Source organism: Montipora foliosa, chromosome 11 (genome assembly GCF_036669935.1).
Source record: "Montipora foliosa isolate CH-2021 chromosome 11, ASM3666993v2, whole genome shotgun sequence".
Taxonomy (NCBI): Eukaryota; Metazoa; Cnidaria; class Anthozoa; order Scleractinia; family Acroporidae; genus Montipora; species Montipora foliosa.
Window position 1 is genome coordinate 13,763,778 of NC_090879.1, and position 6,459 is coordinate 13,770,236.

Genomic DNA, 6,459 nt, shown 5'->3' on the forward strand with positions numbered 1-6,459 from the left:
GTTTTGGTCAGACTGTGGTTTTAATTGTGAGAATGCTTCTGATGATCAGCTGTTTGTATTGGGTAGAGTGCTTAATTAAGACATACTATTGTTCTTACAATGTATGATTGTGTCAGCAATAACTGTTGTCATCAACACATACATTGACAAAACAATTATTTGTTATTGTGACCAACAGCACTAATTCTTTTTTACTTGGCAGATTGTTTACTTTTCCTTTTCAACAATCACAAATTATCTTTAGTCATACTTTGTCTCTGTACAAAGCCAAACTGAGTTAGGCTTGTGAAGATGGGCATTCTTTGTTTGTTCATTCTTACGACCCTCTCTCTTCCATCAGGTTGAGTTAGGCTTGTGACGATGGCCATTCTTTGTTTGTTCATTCTTACGACCCTCTCTCTTCCATCAGGTGGAGTTAGGCTTGTGACGATGGCCATTCATTGTTTGTTCATTCTTACGACCCTCTCTCTTCCATCAGGTTGAGTTAGGCTTGTGACGATGGCCATTCATTGTTTGTTCATTCTTACGACCCTCTCTCTTCCATCAGGTTGAGTTAGGCTTGTGACGATGGCCATTCATTGTTTGTTCATTCTTACGACCATCTCTCTTCCATCAGGTTGAGTTAGGCTTGTGACGATGGCCATTCATTGTTTGTTCATTCTTACGACCCTCTCTCTTCCATCAGGTTCAGTTAGGGCATTCATGGTTTGCACTGAGAACTTTGTTTCCTTTGTGGCCCTCTATTCAGTTGTCTATTAAGTTTCAATTCTCCTTTAATGTGAATGGCTGCACATCCGTGTCATTGGGAGGAAGACGCTCAACAGTTGTTCAGTCATGGTAACATTTTAAATTTTATTAAAATGATTTATGGCATGGAGAAAGTCCATTCATTTTGACCAGTTTAAGTGCTAGACCTATATGGCCTGCAGAAATTTTACTGATCTTGTTATCCATCCAGCTCAAGATGTGACTGTCATATTTGGCGAGTCAAGGGAATTTTTTTTTTAATTTTTCAGTTGATCTGGAAAGATATATAGCTAAATTTGTTGACTGCTCTGCACCATGATGACAAATAGATCTTATTACCTTAAGCTGTTTTTTTTTTTGCCAATCCGCAAAGACATTCATGATAAATAAACATGTTTCAACGTAAGCGTAAGGTTTCTGCATCTAAGAATTACAGGGGCTCGAGTCTACTTTTTACAAATACTAACAATCACAGGATGCCTACATAATGCGTTTGACCCTTGGTATTATTGAGTTTAGAAGCAATGTATGAGAATAGCAAAAAGTTCCATAATTATTATTGTACTATTCTGCAATAAATATTTACACAAGATGAGGATAAACTATCTGAAATGATGTGCTGTTGTTATTATGGCTGAAAATGGCAAATTGTAGCAATTTTTACCAGAGCAACACACGTCCTTGAAATCGCTAAATTTCCCACAAGCAGCCACAACAACGACACAGAAAAACATTTCGGATGAAGGTTAGTTTATTCTCATCTTATATGCAAATATTTATCCCAGAATTGTACAATAATATGGAACTTTTTGCTATTCTCATACATTGCTTCTAAATTCACCCTTTGTGTGGGTGCCCTGTGATAACAATGATTAGTGAGTCCATAGCTAGATCTGAAAACTCAATTAGCATTACTGCTGGCTCTACCCAATTAATGTTGGTCTCTAATTTATTTCCTTTTTAATTATTTTTCAGGCTACCATGGAAATAGCAAGGAATTGGACATTAGCAATTGTGTAACTGAAGACATCAATAAAAATGTAAAATGAAGAGCTATTTCAAGGTTCCAGTTGTTCTGCCTTATTGTAGACAATACAGGTTTATCCTAGCAAGTATTTTATTGCTTTTGTGTACAATGTTGCTAGGTATTATGAATTCTGTGCTTGCTCTCCAGGGTGACAAAAGGCTCCTAAAATTCAAACTGCTCGAGACAGCGGTACATGTAGAGTATCATACTAACAAAAGAACTACAGCTGTGTGTTTTACATTATCTTTCCATTATCATTATCAATATAAGTATTGTTATCATCATCATCATTATTATTATTATTAGTAGTAGTAGTATTATTCCTTCCATTTATATATATATATATATATATATATATATTTATTTCCCAGCCAGGAATTTAAGTACTTAATTACTTAATTACTTACTTAATTAATTAATTAATATATATATATATATATATATATATATATATATATATATATATATATATATATATTAATTAAGTAAGTAAGTAATTAAGTAATTAAGTACTTTAATTCCTGGCTGGGAAATAAATTTGATCAGCTGGCTGGGAAACCAACCAATTTTATCTAGCTAGCTGGGAAATTTCTTGTGTGTCTTGCTGGGAAAAAGGAACAGATAATTTTTTTCCAGCAACACTGAAAAACACCTGAAAATGCCTTAATACCATTTATTTTCATTAACTTGGGTATAATAATACATTTTACAACAAATTGGTCGTTCGGTGCCCCTGCCCAGGTTGACTACATTTCTTATGCGGATGAGATTGCTGCTGAAATTGGCTGTAAGCCAAATTTGTGGTGGCTGTTAATCCGTGACCCTGCCTTGGCCCTTAAGTGCATTTTTTGTGGTTGTACCCCGCCTCAGTTCCGTCTCATGGGGCCTGGTGCCTGGCAAGGTGCCAAAAAGGCCATTGAAGATGCTCGAGCAAATGTGGTTTACTCTACAAAGACCCGCAGCTTGCCAAAGAAAGAAGATGCGGGAAAAAGTAACAAGTGTGTTTTAGTACTTATTCTAATTTTGTTATTTGCTGTTTCTATCTGCATGAGAAGGGAAGCATTGGGATTTTCTGTTTTGCGGGTTTGGCCTTTTTTTAGCTCGGTTCTTCGGTTTTTGCGCCTTCATTTCCTAAAGCGCCAGTGATTGACGTGAACATCAATCATATAAATACTTAGTCCCATCATCGAGGAGAGCTGGTGTTACTCACTACCGGACAGCATCACGCGAGAATGGATCACCCCCATTTAAGGTTTTAGAAGGAATGGCACCAATGTATCTCTCGGAACTACGACACGTAAAGCAGCCATCTCGCTATAACTTGCAAAGTGATCAGCAACAACACCTAGTTATTCCTAAAACAAGATGCAAGACATTTGGGGACAGAGCATTTGCAGTGGCTGGCCCAAAGTTATGGAACAATCTACCACTTTCAATTAGACAGTCAGGAAATACCAATGTTTTTGAATTAAATTTGAAAACTTATTTATTTCAAGATGCATTTGGCCCAAAATTTTAGATTAGATTAGAATTTTGTTTATACTTTCACAGAATACGCGATTCAGGGACTACACATCCGTGATCCGAAAGGGTTTCAGCATTGGAAATTTATGGACTTGGGAATTTGAAGAAAATGTTGAAGATTTGTGTAATTCTGAGCTCATTCTTCGAGAATTAGTTTGCACTTCCAAACTTGTTCGTTTCGCTCGCGAACAGCATCCCAGTGTTTCCGATTCGAATCCCTGCACGTGCGCTCCAAAGTTCACTCAGCTTTATTTGAGGGCGGTAAAATGAATACCAGACTGAGTATTACTGGGGACGGGTTGTGCGTGAAACGGGATAGGAGTGGCGCCCATCCTTTCCGTAATTGCGGCAGAAGCAGCCAATTAAAAATGAGCTATCGGATTCAGCTTCGACGACGATCGGCCTCTGCCTTGTCTTGTCCATATTCCGTTGTCAGATCAACCGGAAAAGCATGCAGATCACAAAACGGTAAAAAAAAGCATATTATTCACACTGTTTCATTATTTCATGAGTCATATCGCCGGGTTTTAAGAGTGTGAGAGGAGCAAGGATGGCACAGTCGGCTAGAGCGCGGCCTTGGTGCAAGAGGTCCTGAGTTCGATTTCCGGATCTCGCATCCTTGTTTCGACTTTTTTCCGTGTAGCTAAGTAGCTTTAAATACCCGTAAAACAGAGCACTGATGGAGAGGGGGGAGTAAAATGAGCGCACCGTCGACCTCAGGGTTGTTAGTTGAATTACTGTTACGAGTTATCGACGTTAAATATGGTTACTTTAAGAGTGTACGTCCGTGGCAGCAATAGGCACGCAGCGCGTGGATAAATCACGAAAATAAACAGGTCTGTTGGAAGCGTGCTTGAATTTGTGAGGGTGATGAAGAATGAAGTAGCTTCTATTTCTGTTTCGCGGTTCCCTTCTATTTTCTTAAATCTTTCTGGCTTTAGTATTTTACTGGTAACCACATGTCTTCTCAGGGGGCTATTTACCTAAAACATCTACCATGGCACTATAATGATTTACGATACCAAAACAATATCGTGTACTATTAGAGGTACATATTACGCAAAGACAACTTGAATCTCCTATAAAACAAAACGCATCTCAGTTTACAGTTATGGAAAACACTTCGTAAAGTTACTGCACTACCACACGTACGCAATGCGTGCCTATTTTTTAGCCATTGACCTTGTGAGGGCTGCTAACCGTTAATCCTGACAAAAGAATTACAGTTGATGCAGCTCTTCAACATCCATGGATTTCTGCAAGTACTAACAGTAGCCCATGATCTTGAATCGTTTAACTCAGGCTCAGAGCTGGGGTTTTTTTAGTTTAAAAAAACTCCTTATTTGAATGTAACGTAGCTCGTGCATTTTCCCGCGCGTGCAGCTGCGAACTTGTTTTTGTCCATATTTGGGCATAAATATTGGGATCCTAAAATACCCAGCTTTGTTCCAAGGAAAATAAAAGAGTTGCAAATTACACGCTTCAAAGTCATGTACTTGGATGTACTCAGTGGAACCCGGTCAGTACGGACACCGAGGGGACATGCCATCTTGTTCGTATTATCCAGGTGTCCATATTAAGCGGGCTCTCAGAAAAATGTACCGGACCGTATGAGAGCAGACATTTCCTCTAGAAAAATTACGTTGTTTAATTTCTCAATTTTAACTGTACACGACAAGGCCGTCAATGGGGAAGACGGCTACGAGCAATGAATGCAGCATAAGTCAGGAAAGTGAAACTGTAATAAGAGGCAGAAAACTTTATTAAAGGACTGTGGTACAAGGGTCAAATGCAAACACCGGAAGAAAGGCAAACTGATTAAGACGAGATTTTTTACTGGGTTGCCTATGGGCAAACCCAGTCGAGGTCTACGTTTAGTTTGTTTGTTTTATTTTTTTTTTTTTTTTTTTTTTTTTTCGTGTCGGTAAAAGTCTTGCCTGTCACTCCCCTGGTAAGTAGTGTCTTTGTGTATAGAGCCTTCTGCGCGTATTTTCTTAGGATCGAGAGGGTAGTGGAACTGCGTAGATTTCTCTTGTGGACACAGTAGAATCATTAACTTAGCCTGCAATGGCGTCGAAAGTCATGCAACGCGAATGGCGTTTTAGTGGATCCTTAAACAAAATATACCCTTATGGAGCTCAATAATGGAAAGTCAGTTGGATAAACTAGGCATGAATCTCAAAAGCGACGAGTACTGGACTTCGACAACAATCTATCGCCCGTCGAGACGAAATCAAAGTGAGCAGTATTTACCTGAAGTACATGGTAATTTGACACAATTGAGTTTCTTGTCTTCACGCACGCAATCAAATAGGAAGAGGTTTTGGCCTCTAAGAGCAAATGTGTTGTTTGTTTCAATAAAATTTTCGCTGGAAAAGGATTCTGTGGTATTTTCTGCCTTTGTGAATTATAATATCATGTTGTGTATTGAATTTTCGAGCTTAAGGTTCAAATGTGATATGGGAGAAGTTTTTTAGTATTGCTCTGTAAGCAGGAAGGGTTCACAGGCCTGTTGGAAGCGTGCTTGAGTTTCAACAAAATGAGCCCCAAAATCAGTGAAAACTTGTGACGCAGATGAATAATAAAGTAGCTGCTATTTCCAAAATGATGGAATTACCTGGTGAGAAATAACGTCGTACACGTCTTGGAGGGTAAATTTTGACTTTGCATAAACAAGAGTTGGGCGATTGTGATCTTTGTTTTGACTTCGCTCATTTCATTGTCAAACTTTATCACACTTGACAGAAACCCGGTATCTTGGGCATATGAATTACGGGGTGGTGACTTCTTTGCCTAAAAGCAACTCACTTAACGAAACTGTCCTTTTTCAAACAACAACAAGGATTCAAACAGCTTCAATTCTTACAGAGTTCGATAAAACATGCGGTGGGGCAACCAAAGCGATGGGAGCTGTGTTGGGGTTTCAGTGTGAAAGTACAAACGGCTACTAACACTCTTATAACTCTTTTTTCATTATTATTTTATTAACCTACAGTCTGCAGTCTGCATTTTACCCCCAGTCTGCATTTTATCCCTGGTCTGCAGTCTGCAGTCTGCGTTTTACACTGACCGGTTATTTGAGTGGTTTTTGGCAACAGAGGTTAATTATTCGTAATGCGATCGCTTCCGTTGCCGTTAGCAATGGGTCGCAAATTTGACAC